At 39.7% G+C, this 16,207-nt stretch overlaps 1 protein-coding gene across 13 annotated transcripts in view; it reads right to left on the bottom strand.

The window, feature by feature from the left end:
- PTPRM (protein tyrosine phosphatase receptor type M) overlaps window positions 1-16,207 on the bottom strand; it is an 840,386-nt gene that overhangs the window by 498,663 nt on the left and 325,516 nt on the right. The window lies entirely within an intron of this gene.

Raw genomic sequence — 16,207 nt, forward strand, 5'->3', positions numbered from 1 at the left:
CATGCCTGGAGGTTCTAAGAATGGTGGAGTTTTTTGAGATGGTGGAGCCACTTCAGAGAAATTAAGGCAAAAAAGAAAGAACCAGGGCTGGGCGCAGTGGCTCAGGCCTATAATCCCAGCAATTTGGGAGGCCGAGGCGGGCAGATCACCTGAGGTCAGGAGTTCGAGACTAGCCTGGCCAATATGGTGAAATCCCATCTCTACTAAAAACACAAAAATTAGGTGGACATGGTGGCATACACCTGTAATCCCAGCTACTCAGGATGCTGACACAGGAGAATCGCTTGAATCTGGGGGGCAGAGGTTGCAGTGAGCCGAGATTGTCCCACTGCACTCCAGCCTGGGCAACAAGAGCGAAACTCAGTCTCAAAAAAATAAAAAAAAAAAAGGAAAGAAAGAAAGAACCAGTAAAAGGTTTATCAATTTTCTTAATCTGATTAATTGACTAAAGGTGTCAGTTGTCAGGCTATCATTTAAAAGATCCACGTGAATGTTATTTTGACCTCCCTTTACACATAGAATGAAACTATCTCACCGGGGAACCATGACTTATGATGGTAAGTCTTAAAATACAGCCTAACCATTGCACTCTTGGAGATTCATCCCAGAGAAATGTAAACTTTCATTCATATAAAAATCTGCACATATCATGTTTACAGAAGCTTTATTCATAATAGCCAAACAACAGAAACAGCCCAGATGTCCTTCAACTGGTAAATAACACACTGTGGTCCATCCACAGTATTAAATACTACTCAGCAATAAAAAGGAGCAAATTAATGATGTACCTAACAACTTGGGTGAACTTCCCGATAACTATGGTGAGTGAAAAACACCAATCCCCGAAGATCATGTACTCTATGATTCAATTTATGTAACATTTTGTAATGTTAAGATTCTAGAAATGGAGGACAAATTAGTGGTTTCCAGGGGTAGGAATGGAGGAAGATGAGACAGGAGGGAGATGGGTTTGCTTACAAAAGGACATCACCACCACTCCTTATGTTGGTGGAATTGTTTAGCATCTTCACTGTGGTGGGAGATACACAAGCCTATTCAGGTAACAAAGTTGTACAGAACAAATTGTACATATTTGTACAATTGTACAGAATGCAATTGTACTATAGTTTTGTAAAATGTTGGCATTCTGGGAAATGGCATAACACGTACTCAAGAATATCTTTTTTCTTACTACTGCATGTGACTCTACAATGATTTCCATAAAAATTTCAATTTATAAAAGTAATTATAAGTTAACATTTACTAAGCACATGTTACATACACTAGGAAGATATCATTCCATTATCTCATTAGTTCATACAAAAAAATAAAGAATTTCATGTTTCAAAAAAATGAAATCTTTAGATACAAAGTAATTGTCTATAAATGCAATGAGTCTATCGTAGATGCAATCTTTAAACTCATTTTTTCTGATTCCAAATATGACATGTTCACTTCTACACATTGCTCAAACAAAAACTTTGATCCTAGGCCTGCATTATTTTGTGTATGCGATGGATGTGAAACTGGAGAAAGCAATCAGCAGAGCCCAGAGTGGAAAAGCTCAAGAGGCTTCCTAGAGTACAGGGACAGAAGCCATCCCAGAAACTCTTGCTAGACTAGATGACACTGTGCCACAACACTATTACAATAACATATAACACAGTGGAGAGAAAAGGCACAACAGAAAACCAGAAATGAAATAAAACTTCATCCTGTTCGTAAGTTTAATAAATAGTTTCCACTGACAATACAAGAGAAAGGAAGATATGCACGGATATTCCTGCAATGGGACCCTGCTAATTTATCTCTCTACTACTAAAGTCTATAAGAAGACAATTGAGAGTACAAAAGGAAAATGAATATTGAGAGCAAGTAAAGGAAAAAGCATTCCTGAGGCTCTCAAAACAGGTCCCCTGAATAACAGTCACATCCTGCCTCCCAGGAAACAGCTACAGTTGGCACTGCAGGAACCTGCAAGCTGCTCTGATACAACAGCTACTGCAGGGACAGCTGAGGGGTGGCTGCTGATGCTACCACTACCAGCTACCCAAGAGCACGGATGCTGTGGTTAGAAAAATGTATTTTGAAAACCAAATGCAGAAATGTTCATCAGACCTTCCTTCATCCCACCTGCCATCCTCTCTTCCTTCTTCTCTCTTATTCATCCATGCATTCATTCATTCAATGAACTCAAGGCTCTACTGAGTGCCATCTCTCTGCCAGGCACTGTGATAAGCACTTGGAATATATCATGGATAGAACAGCTGAAGAAATCTTTCCTCATCAAAACTATCTTTCATATTGAAATTTTATTTTGCTTTATCAACTACAATGTCTAAAGCTTCTTGTAAAAATGGAATTATCCTTATTCTTTGAAGGGAATGCATTACCTTTTAGAACGTAGTGTACATGTGAGACGTGCTCATGTGGATCTACTTTTAAGTTGATCTGTATGTGTAAATTTAATCCATAATGTTTTGTTTAAAGCTATACAGGGTCATACCCCTACCAAAGCAAAGGAGAGTACAAAAAAAAGGGCAGAGAAGATCTGAGACCTGGAAGAGCCATCTAGACTTCTCTAGATCTGTTTTTTCATCCATCGTGTCAAAGAATGGATGACTCTCAGAAGTTTTACGCTAACAAATTCTGAGTCTTTTAGTCCAAATATTTATAAAATATCTACTGCATGCTTTGGAAGATCTAAGCAATGCAGACAGTTGTATAAAATGTAAGCTTTAGTTAGGGAAAAAACAAGAAACATGAATGATGAAAGAATAGAACAAGATAGCAATGGCCAAATGACAGATTCAATAAACACAGCTCACAGCAATGGGATCCTTTCCTGCCACAGAACCATGACTCCTCCTCTCCAAACAAGCCAGGAAACCTGTGCCACAGCCACACAACCCCAGCGCAGAGCTTCAGCCTGCTGGTATCAACTCATGGATTTCCCAGCAACTATCTGCCTTCATCCCTGTGGACTAGAGGCAAAGAGAGTCTCAGAAACAAGCCAATGCACCCCATATTTCCCAGCAAGACGACTTGTCAGCAAGGCCACAAAAAAGAATTAAAGACAAGCTTCTATCTGCAATTTTATTTGCTCCCCTCAGTCTTCCAACTAGAATATCAAGAGGCAAAGAACGACAGCATCTGACTACAAATATGTTTCCTGCCCGCTCTGAGTTTAATTAGAAACTTAAAGAAGTAAACTTCTCAAACTTGGCAGGTTCCAGCACTGACTCAAAGCTAATTGCAGAGTCAAGAAGAGAAAAACAATCTTTGTCGATACGTTTATGTGTGCATGCCTACCCATACATACATACAAAATTAATACATAATATATAAACAAAAGTTTCTTATGTCATACATTTGTGTCACAAGTTTGAAGCAATAACTTCTATGTTTATTAAAACCATGTTCTAGTTCTTTCTTAGAAACTTGTTAAGGGACTTATGAGTAGAAGTTTTATTAGCTGCTTCATCAAGTTTACAACTTAGTATGCAACTGTCTCAATACATACTACAATTATAAAGTAGATATGAGCTGTACTGGAGAGTTTCCTATTGTGAAATAAATATGACTAAATGAAGCTATCTGAATTTAGATGCCATACAGTAGTCTGAGACTACCTATTTTAAACACCCAACCATTGAGGGATTTCCCTTTGTTTTTTTTCTAACAAACAAGAGGATTAAAACTTGCAGCTCAGGCCGGGCACAGTGGTTCATGCCTGTAATCCCAGCATTTTGGGAGGCCAAGGCGGGTGGATCACAAGGTCAAGGGATCGAGCCCATCCTGGCCAACATGGTGAAATCCGTCTCTACTAAAAATACAAAAATTAGCCGGGCGTGGTGGCTGGCACCTGTAGTCCCAGCTACTCGGGAGCCTGAGGCAAGAGAATCGCTTGAACTCGGGAGGCAGAGGTTGCAGTGAGCCAAGATTGTGCCACTGCACTGCAGCCTGGCGACAGAGTGAGACTCCGTATCAAAAAAGAAAAAAAAAACATGCAGCTCAAAGGATGAGGGTCATCTTAAACACGTTTCTTATGAACAGATTTTGGAATTCTGTTCAAGGTTCCACTGTTGTGAACTCTGGCTATCTGGCAAATTTTCCATTATGTATACCTCTCTAGCCAGTGCCCTTATAAGGCTTCAAAAGCAAAAATAATCTTTTTTCTCTTTTTGTCAAATAAGGAACTACTCTAATGAAAAGTACAGGTATTGCTCTAGTGAAGCATACCAAGTGTGTGCAGAACCCAGTGGGAATCATAGGAATGTTTGAAAATGCCAGCATCTGGATCGAAAAAGATTGAGGTCAGAGGAAACAGTAACATGAGAATACCAACAGTACCATTGGAAAAGGAAAAAAGAAACGTGTAAGAAATTGATTTGGGGATGTGCCATGTTCATTTTTATGAAACAGAACAAAATATATTGAAAATATTCTATATTAAAAGGTTTGAATTTCTTATGGAGCCATGTACCAAGTTTTTCTTCAAAAAGAATAATTTAGTAATTCAAAAAAAACTATTTATTTGTATACTTCCATGTCCCAGGTATCCTTTGCATATATTATCTAATTTTCCCCCGTCAATTATGTGAGGTAGGTCATATTAGCTCCCTTTCAGGGATAAGATGACTTAGAAAGGTTAAGTAATTTTTCTGAGTTCACACAAGTAGTTACAGAGTTGGGTCTAATCCTAGATCTATTTTGCTTCCAAGTCTGGACTCTTTTCATGTTGCCAAACTGCCTAACTAGCAAGTGTGAGAGACTATATGTATATAGAATACCTTTACATACCTATATACACACACACACACACACCTTTTAATGTATAGATACACAGGTTCTAAAATTTTTACATCCAGATTTATAAGAAATATAGCAATTGGGAAGACCGATATGGCATAGTTTTGACAGCATCAAGTTTAATACAAGAGTTGGCAAACTACAGCCCATGGCCAAATCTGTCCCACCACCTGTTTTTATATCGCTCACAAGCTAAAGATGGTTTTTATAGTTTTCACTGGTGGGAGAAAACAGAAAGAAGAATATTTTGTGATACAGGAGAATTATATGAAATTCAGATTTCAATGTCCATGAATAAAGTTTTATTGGAACAAAGCCACGTTTATTCATTTACATGTTGGCTACGGCTGCTTTTATACAACAGCAGCAGAGTTGAGTAGCTGCCACAGACAGCGTTTGGACTGTAAAGCCTGAAATATTTACTATCTAGCCTCCTGTTTTTAGAGAAAACTTTCCTGCTTGGCTCACCAACGCACCATCATTACTCTGATTAACAAGAAAGCACATGTCAAAATCAATACTTTATCACAGCCAAATACAATATGCCTTGCGCTCCATGGGGGAGCCTCACATTCCAGCAATGAGAAGAAGACCCTGTCCCTGGCTTGACTTGTTTTCAATTATATTACATGTGTGGTTTTCTAAACACCCACTTAAGTTTGTAATATCATTATCAAATTTTTAAAATACATATTTGCAATATACCAAAAGAAAGCCAGAAAAATTAATTACTTCATAGGCCTCAAAATATCAGAAAAATTAAAAATAAAATAAAATAAAACCTAACTCATTTAGAAGTCAAAAATCTTCTGTAAAGACACTGAACTACTGAGAATTAGTAACACTTTAATATTAAAACCTACCCTAAGATCTCATTTTATACCATCTTCTTTGGTGTTAGCTAAATTTGGACTAAATGGTTTTTGTTTGTTGTTTTTACTGAAACAAACATTTTTAGGAAAAATGTTTTTGCCCTTTAGCCCAATCTAAATTGTGATTATTTCAAAAGTTGTGGGTCTGACAGAATCACAGAGTCACCTTATCTTATTATGAAATAATTTTGTCACAACACAGAACTTAGTTTTGTATCACTTTTTTTGGTCTTGGCTTGACAGAAAATACAGTCAATCCTCATTATTCAAGGCTCATATTTGTGAATTTGCTACTCCCTAAAATTTATTTGTAACCCCCAAAAATCAATACTTGCAAAGCTTTCATGGTATCTGCGGACGTGCACAGAGCAGTAAAAAATGTGAGTTGCTCAACACACATGTTCCTAGCTGAGGTCAGGCAGGGCAATGTTCTGTCGCCTTGTTTCAGCTCTGATACCATAAAAGAGTATCCTTATCATGGTCTAGTTAGTGCCATGCTTTTCCATTTTTGTGCTTCTTTTTGGTGACGTTGCTCTTTAAAATGAACCCAAGTATAGTGCTTCAGGGCTGTCTAGTGCTCCTGAGAGTGCAAGGACGCTAAGATGAGCCTTAAGGAAAAAATACACATGTTAGAAGCACTCCAGTCAGCATGAGTTACAGTGCTACTGGCCTTCGCCATAGGTTCAAAGTTAATGAATCAACAACATAAATTACATACAGCATCTTTAAACAGAAACACACATAAAATGAGGTTATGTATTGATCAGTAGACAAAAACATTACAAAAACATAGTGACCAAAGGCTCACAGGAACCTAACCCCATATTTCCTATAGAAGTAGTTCAGTATTCACTAATTCAGTGTTCTCTGTAATTTTACAGAACATAACTGCTGCAAATAATCGAGAATCAACTCTATTCATGTGATGTGGTTCACTCTGAGTCTCCATTTCACTGTTTTGCTGATAACACCCAGATATTTGCAGCCCTGGGATGTAAGAAAATGTAGAATAGAGAGAATCAATATTCATTCAGCCTCAACTAATAACATTTCAGGAGACAAGATATAGCCTTTGGAGACTGTGGGAAAAGCCATTTGCTTTTAGAGAGGAAACAACTGGTTAAACCAGTTGTTTAAACTGACTATTGCTCTCATTTGCTCATGAAAATCCATCCTGGATGCTGGCCTCTGAGAGGTTTGACATCAGGCTATCCTTCAGATGTCTGCCAAACAGAAGAAATGCAGAAGCAGTTTAACACCACAGCCTCCCTGATCCTCCCTGCTTCAGTGAAGAGCAAAATTAGCTTTCCATGCTGCCACTTTTCCTTGCTATGTGTAAGCAAAGAAAGGGGATTTGCTTACCAACACAGATACTCACCAAGGAAAATGTGCTGGTAGAAGTCATTAGTCAGTTCCCTAGAACAAAGGGGATCAAACGTTGGTTCTCCCACACATTACCTAGTCTATCCTTCTGGTTTTGATTTAAAAGAAATGCAAAGGTGGGTCACACCCATTTACAAAAACTTTATCTTGTTTGTGTCAAATGAGTTACATAAAAATAAAACATATACAGTAAAGTTTCTGTAATATTAAAGAGTCCAGGCAAAACCACAAAACATGTCACATTAAGAATCAGGAGAAAAATATTCAAGCATTTGTATTTGTATTGACATGTTATCAGAAAATAAAATAAAAATCTACTTTGGGAAAGGTAAAGGCACTCAAAAGACAGCAAAATTTGCAATGGAGCTAATTATTAGTGCTTGCAATGTTATTTTTAAACGTCTTCACCTGTTTTTCCTACCAATAACACAACCTTCCTCACTTTTCTCTTTGTTTCCTCCTTCCCTTTAGAGAAAAGTACGATATAATCATCAGTCATATACTCATTCAAGAGGCCGTGCATAGAAATTAAGGTAGAGGACAAAAATATGGCTTAGAAGTCATAAAGAACCGGGTTGATATGCATATAGCAGCAGACCATGCAGAGATTAAGATGGTAAATAATAGAAGTACTTATCCTTTATCATCACATAAGAAGTACAAGTTAAGAATGAAATTTAGAGATGTGGCAGGTTTTAAAAAATAATCAAAAATAAGATCTTTGAGGATGAAAAAAAATCACGCAATTGTTCTACTTCCTAAATACAGTTCTAAGTCAATATTAAACTGACAACCTACTGTGTCCCCAGTGGTTTCTTGAAACATATTGTCTTTTTTAAGCACAAAATGCAGAGTATCAGGGCACCTACTAGACTAGCTTTCCTGCTTGAGAGAGAGTGATATTTCACTGCCACAGCAAATTCCCCACATCCTCTAGAGGCATGAAGCAATTCAGTTGTCTTGCACTTGGAATAAGGGCCATAGCCAAGGAATTTATGGAGTCAAAGTATGTTCTATTTTTCAACTGGCACATATCAGTATTTCCCAAGTGTACTTCAGGGAACACTAGACTCAAGAAATACTCAGCAAAGCCCAAATTCTGGCTCCAGCTGGGCACCCACACTCGCCATGTGTCCTTCCCGGAGATTCAAAAACACTCCTAGCCTCCGAAATGGCCTGCAGAATGAAGCAGTTCTACTTTGTTTAACCCAGTACTTCTTTCCATTTGGTCAATTAATGCCTCCTAACATTCCCTGGATTTGTGGAACACAATCTAGAAAAGACCCACCAATTCAACTCTAAAACACTGTCTCTAGGCAGCAAGTGTATGCGGGCCTGCTGTCACTTAGCTGTGGCTTTACATGGCTTTGTAGTAAAATCAGTGGACTGAAGGCAAATACAGCAAAGAAACAGGCACCGAGCTAGCTGTGCAGGGGAATAAAGTTTGCAGCAAAATGTGAAAAGATAGATAAGATCAAGTCATCCCTATTCCCTCAACTCCTCATTTACCAGGAAAGATGTCAGACTGATAAGGGTGAATCTTGGTTTAGTGCTCCTCTCCCCAGTACAAGCTCCTTTGAGTCCTTGCTGCACAAAGAACTCCGAGCAGGGCCCAAGCTGAATCCACACCTAATCTTCTCCCGGGACCCTTCAGTATATCTAAGGCATTTGTTTTAACAAGGAGGCTCTCATGAACCAACAAGGCTCTCATATTTGATAACTTTATCCTCCCATTCCCTGTAGTCCCTGCCCACCCTCCCCAGCCCCACTTCTTTATGGACAGCCATGGGGGAAGGAGATTTTCAGCTACCTATGCATTGTTTCTCTTTTTAAAGCAACCATTTATATCAAAGATCACTGCCTCCCTGGCCTCTGACTGGGCTCAAAATCACTGTCTTCTGAAAGCAGAGAGGAAGGCTGAAATTCTGGGTGGGAGCTGAGGCTTCTGGGGTGCATGCATGATTAGAATATGAAGAAATCCATCTGTGGCTGTCTCCTTTGCCTCAGGGTGTAGGGGTGGGAAACAGAAGGCAGGGGTGCAGAATCAAAGCAGAGTTCTTTTTTTTTTTTATCAGCACAATAAAGCAATAGGGCGAGTGCATGAGGAAAATATTATTTTTCAAATGGCAAAAAATCAATGTCTAAATCAAAGGAAGCAGGTGCCCTGAGGATGGCAGGTACCTGCCCTTCCCCACTGCTTCCCAACCACAGGAGGGCAGGTCCACACAGAAGCATTAGGAAAAACATTAATTAAGGAATTACATATGTGTTAATGACTAAATACTTGGCAATTTATGTTTTAAGGAACAGTAATTAACCTGCAATTAGCTGTATTCCATGCAGATTACCATTGTGATGTGTACCTGTAGCATACTATTCTATTATAAACAGTAAAAACTACACGAAATGACTACTGTGGCAAGAACACTTTACTCTGCTAAGAAACTTTTCAAAATTCTATAAGTGTCTAACGATGTTAATATTAAAGCTAGAGGAAAAAACTGTGAAAGTGAGATGCCCCAAAAGACCTATTATGGTTATCAAAAGTACACAGGACACTTGAGTCTAGATTGACTGAAAACTTCCCCTAGTCCAACAATTGCAGAGTTCAGATGCTGATCAAGATGAAAATTAACTCAGTATTTTGTAGCCAAAGCGAAGTGAGAAATGGACGTTCTGGAAGAAGGCCCAGAAGGTCATGGGAAATAGCCAACTGAAGAGCCCAACACAGCGGTCCCTGAATGCAACCCAAGGGCACCTGGTCCTTGAGATGCAGTCAAAGAAGTCCAGGGAAGGGAGAACTGCACGGACCCTGACAGAACCTCACCTTGCAGTGCTGTATGAGAGCAGTTCTGGAATGTTCTGACAGAAAGGAACTTGGTTCACTTTGTCTCATGCAGTGTTTCACAAAAGGATTTGTTCCTGGAGCCCTTTTTTCATTTAACACCTTTTGACATTACACTAAATACATTTAGGAAGCGCCTTAGCAGGGAGAAAGCATCAACTATTAACTGGTTCCCTTTTTACCATCTTCCACAAATCTTAACAGTGGCTCAACAAACTGCCACCACTTCTTAAGAGGCTAGCGTATCCCCAATGTGCTTTTCCTTTCATCTTCAACCCCTAATTACCCTAATTACTACCCCCCACCCCACTGTAATTAGGAAAGTGAGGCTCATAAAGTTTAAATTAGTTGCCCAAGCTTCTAAGTAAGCAGGGCTGATATTCAAATCCCATTCTTTGTAACACAAAGTGTATGTTCTTTTACTGTCCTCTGATGCTGCCCATGTGCAAACAATTTATAATATGAAATTCCTTTAAAAGAATTCATTAATCAATTTTCACTCATATCAAAACTACTTACTAGTGTGAAATTTGCTTATAGAAATAAAGTACTATATGAAGTATTTTAACACATAAATATTTCAAGTATACATGAACCTTATATTAATATTTTAGAATTCTAGAATATATCCTGCAGCCTACGTAATAATTGTAGGGGTGGTGTCTACAGGAAGCTGACTTCCTGTACCCTGAGAGATGGCTTCTCAAAGGTTTCACCTCCTTTAGATGCCCATATCCTATTATCTTGTCTTCAGCTTTCAGGCCTAGAAACAGCCTGAGAATGCATCACTTGGATATTGAGTTTTATGCACCATGTTCACATAAGAAAATGTTATACACATGCATCCATGCACACACAATACTGGAAAAAAATATAAATATATATATATATAACATATATATATATATATTTTTTTTTTTTCTGAGACGGAGTCTTGCTCTGTCCCCCAGGCTGGAGTGCAGTGGCGCAATCTTGGCTCACTGCAAGCTCCGCCTGCCGGGTTCACGCCATTCTCCTACCTCAGCCTCCCAAGTAGCTGGGACTACAGGTGCCCGCCACCACGCCCAGCTAATTTTTTGTGTTTTTTAGTAGAGACAGGGTTTCACCGTGTTAGCCAGGCTGGTCTCGATCTCCTGACCTCATGATCCGCCTGCCTCAGCCTCCCACAGTGCTGGGATTACAGGCGTGAGCCACCACGCCTGGCCTGGAAAATATATTTTTTATATTTTGGAATCAGAAATATAATAGTCAAAAACCAGAGTCACATTTTCAGGCCAGTACAGAACTCCTCATAAAGAAATCTATATGAGAAATTATATCAAAAGCAGACGGGCTCTTGCATGACTTGTATTTCTGAGAGCGTCAGACTACAACAGGCATCTCCTCGGTACACGTGTGCCGGCCCCATGGACTAGGGACTGGATCTGCAGCCCAAGGAAGCCCCTCCCCTGGCTCAACTTCACAGCTTATTGTTTGTTTTGTTTTGTTTTTTGTCCAGGCTTTTCTTCTGACCATCTCTAATTAGGCTGACACCTCAGGCCAGGGGTGAAAATTGGATTTGGTAGGTGTCTTCCTTTTACTTTATATCTGTGAATATGGCCTGTCCTTCTTATCCCAACTGGGAAACCTCATTCAGGTCTTACATAGCGATTTTAAGGCCTGCAATTCAGTGTCTGGGAAGGTTCCTGCTGACATCTCTCTTGCCACATCTACAATGTGCCATTTACCTAATAGTTTATATTGCTATTAGGGCAATGATTTCAATTTGTTTACTGCCCAGCAGATAAAGGGGAAATAATAAGGAAGTGCTACCTTAACTCTGTCTTTAAAAATTCCAAGGCTGATGCTTGGTGGAAGTGCTCAGGAATTAAACAAACAAGTGGGTTTTCAGTAGATCTACACCCTTTACAGATGTTCATCAGGAGTTGGTAGTAGCCCACCTGCATGAGGGCAGCCAGTGCTAACAATGTTTTTGCTCTGATCTTCTTCTTCCCCATTTTTGTTTCCTCAAACAGGTTTTAAGGAGAGCGGAGATTTAAAGTCAAGATGTGGGCTTTTTATTTTCATTATATACTTAATTCTTAGAACAAGTAGAATGGGAAAGGAGTGACTGATAAATCTAAGATTCAAAATAGTCCCGTCGAAACTAAAAGGCCAGATTATTGCTTTGGAGCTTTCTGTAGGTACCCAGCCATCCAGTCGTTAAACGTTTTCATGGGTATTTGAAAAGAAGACCATGTACTTGTAATAACTGTTCTTTTCTCAAGTTTCTGCCTTGTGCTTTGACCTGGATTGCATTATTATTGTTTATGCAACGAAAAAAAAGGAAAGCACAAGCTTTTCCTGTATATTATATTTCCATTTCCATTTTAAAATAAAAATTTTCCCAACAACAAAAATAAATAAAAACTTAGCAACACTGTATTAAAGAATCTCTACAAATCCATCTTTAAATTCAAAGTATGAAGCTATTCCTAATGAATCTATCAGTGCTATGAACTGAATGTCTGTGTACTCCCCAGGTTGACGCTGAAACCCTAATCCCAAATATGGTGGTATTAGGAGGTGGGCCTTGGGGAGGTGATGGGGTCACAATGGGGGAGCCCTCGTGATGGGAGTAGACCTTCGTAAGAAGAGACGTGAGAGCTCTTGCTTCCCTGACCTCCCCCTAACTGTGTGAGGACACAGAAAGAAGATGACCACCTGCAAACCAGGAAGAGAGTTGCACCAGAATCTGACGATGCTGGCACCCTGATCTTGGACTTCTCAAACTCTAGAAATGTGAGAAATATTGTCTGTTGTTTAAGCCATACAGTCCTGTGGTATTTTGTTACTGCAGCACAGCAGACTAAGATACCAATGAAGCAATACATTCAAAAGTGAACCAAAAAGCCATGAGAAAAAAATTCTAACTTAATTTGGCAAATCATTTACTGCTCAGTAAAGTGTGAGAGATGACAGTGAAAAGTGAGAGGGCTTAAAGGTTAGGAGCAGAAATTCACAATTGGGAAGGTGAAATATGTTATCCAAAGGTGCTCAAGAAAGTAAGAATTCACTGAAAATGACAATAGCCTGAAATATATAGGACCATCTTACTCTCAGTGCAGTTTAACAGTTCCTTTTTAAAGTCTGGTCTTCCAAGACTGTTCATAAACCACATCATTCCTTTAATGCAGCTGACTGAGGTACGGGTGTAAAAGGCAAAACAGAAATTCCACGTCTGACTGCAGCCAAGGCCATGCTCAACCAGCACACTGTGGCTCTGGAGGCTGTGACGGTCTCAAGAGAACCCATTCTAGAGGTTTTGTGTGGACACTGCTAAGGCCCAAGAGAAGAAACTCAGGGAAAAGATGAGCAGGACATACCTTCTGATCTCAACTAGGAGTGTGGTCCACTGGCCTCAATCCAGCAGACAACTGGAGACTGAGGAAGAACCTAGAATAGGTCCCAGAGGGGCAGTGGGAACATTCCAGATCCCTGTCTTCCCTACTTTGGGAAAGGCTCCTCCAAAAGAAGGTTTTTAATCACATTCAGCTTCTCAGCCTAAGCCACCATACAAAAACCTCTGGAGGCCTAGCTTGGCCAAACCCAGTTCTACTGGTTGCCTTTTTTTTTTTTTTTTTTTGAGACAGGGTCTTGTTCTGTCTCCCAGGCTGGAGTGCAGCGGCACAATCTCAGCTCACTGCAACCTCCGCCTCCCTGGTTCAAGGGATTCTTGTGCCTCAGCCTCCCAAGTGGCTGGGACTACAGGCGTGCACCACCACGCCCAGCTAATTTTTGTATTTTTAGTAAAGATGGGGTTTCACCATGTTGACCAGGCTGGTCCTGAACTCCTGACCTCAAGCAATCCACCTGCCTACCTGCCTCAGCCTCCCAAAGTGCTAGAACTAAAGGCACGAGCCATTGCGCCCAGCCACCCACTTGCTTTTTAACCCTATGAAATGCATTTCCTAAGTTTTGTCCCAGAGGCCACATGCTTTAAACTATTGATTGGTCACTAGTACATTTATATATAAAGCATGTGTTTATTAAATAGGATATTTTCCTTCTGGAGGAAAAACAAATTTTTACTTTTTGTTTTATAAATAAAACCAGTACATGTACATTGGGGAAAACTGAGAATATAACAGATGGCCCAAAAAAAAAAAAAGTTTACCTGTTATCCCACTAGCTAGAGAGATTCTACTTTCTTTTTTCCTTATTTTTATTTTTTTTTCTTGAGGCAAGGTCTCACTCTGTCACCCAGGCTGGAGGGCAGTGGCACGACCACAGCTCACTGAGGCCTCGACCTCCCAGGCTCAAGCAATCTTCCAGCCTCAGCCTCCAGAGTAGCTGCAACTACAGGTGCATGCCACCATGTCCTGCTAATTTTTTTTTTTTTTTTTTTTTTTTTTTTTGAGACACTGGATTTCGCCATGTTGCCCAGGCTGGTCTTAAACTCCTGGACTCAGGTGATCCTCCCACCTCGGCCTCCCAAAGTGCTGGGATTACAGGCTTGAGCTGCTGCACCCAGCCAAGATACCACTTTCTTAAGTATTTATTTCAGGATATATTTCAGTCTTTATTAGATTTTTTAAATTTAAAAATAGAATTTAACGCATTGCTTTATACCTGTTTAATCCATTTAACAACATAACCTTAAATGTATCATTAAATTTTCTTCCATAACATTATTCTTAATGCCTGCAAAATAAATTTTTGTATTGAGGTAGCATAAATTAACAAATCCTCTATTGTTGGAAAACTACTGTTTCTGATTTTTCTTTACTATAAATAAGCTGCTATGAATATCCCAGTAGTTAATTATTTGCAATCACTCTTCATTACTTCTTTAGGATAAATTCCTAATAGTGGATTGCTAGATTTAAGCATATCTAAATTTTTTAACAATTTTAAAACTTATTGCCAAAGTACATACTCTAAAAAGATCTTAACAATTTACACGTGTACTCACAGAGCTTTCCCTGTCTTTATTTCCATTAAAAAAAAACACACACACATTTACTTGCCACTCATTAAATCCTAGAAATTGTCGTAGGCATATGCCTACAAAGATAAATTAAGCAAGAAATTTAAAGCCCATTTATTCATCAGTCCAGGGAGAGAGAAATTGGGGTTGATGGATCTTAACTCATAAACACCAAACCTGCAGAATGGATTACTGGATGCTGTTCACACCCATTTTGAAGACAAGCAGCCCTGGAAAGCCCTAGCTTTCCCTTCCCTATGTCTAGCCAAGCACCTCAATTAAACATGAAAAATGATCTTAGATGCATGTTCCAGCTGGCTCCTGTCTGAGCTAAAGGAATTAAAGAAAGAGAAAAGCAAAATATTGCAATCCTCTTTATTCCTCCTCGTAGTTGGCCATTAATTGAGTATTCTCAATACTGTTATTTTTAAAAGATGCTGTGGACAAAAAAGAAAAAGCTCTCCAAATGCCCGTTGTCACTAATTTCCCACTTTGATCCTAAGTTAGGATGCTCTTGTGTCACAGGCATCCCCAACAGAAGGGCAGACAGGACGTGACGTCAGAACTGCTTTGGCACCACTTTTGAACTGTCCATGGGCCTCCGCCCTTCAGTTACTTTAAACAGGAACTCAAAGCAGTTACTGCGGGTCTCCACAGAGCCCCCAAAATAACAGAACAGGCCTTGTGGCAGTGCCTCTGTGACAAGGACTCCACCTACATCTGGTATTTTCTTCCTGTTGCTTACGTGGGTAGAAGCAGGGACCTGCCCCTCACTGGCTTGTCTCCACAGGGCTCATCTCTTATGACTCATTTACTCCTGAGACCCATTTGCAGAGGGCGTCTTCTTTTAGACTCAGGTGCTATGTCTTTCTGCGTCACATATGGCCTACTTAATATAGAAACTAAAATATCCAGCTGGGCACAATGGCTCATGCCTGTAATTCTAGCACTTTGGGAGGCTGAGGTGGCAGGATCACTTGAGACCAGGAGTTTGAGACCAGCCTGGGCAACATAGCAAGGTCCTGTCTCTACAAAAAAATTTAAAAAATTAGCCCAACATAGTGGCATATGTCTGTATTTCCAGCTACTTGGGAGGCTGAGGTGGGAGAATCACTTGAGCCCAGGAGTCTGAGGCTGGAGTGAATTGTGATCACAACACTGTACTCTAGCCCGGGTGATGGAACGAGTCCCAGTCTCAAAAAAAAAAGAAAGAAAAGAAAATATATTTGCAAACCCCGTAGATAGCATTTCTTGCCCTCCTACAAGTGACTGCTTTTATTTTCTTAAAACAATACATGCCAGGCATAAACAAATTTTGAATTGTAT

The sequence above is a fragment of the Pongo pygmaeus genome, chromosome 17, assembly GCF_028885625.2.
Source record: "Pongo pygmaeus isolate AG05252 chromosome 17, NHGRI_mPonPyg2-v2.0_pri, whole genome shotgun sequence".
In the NCBI taxonomy this organism is placed as follows: Eukaryota; Metazoa; Chordata; class Mammalia; order Primates; family Hominidae; genus Pongo; species Pongo pygmaeus.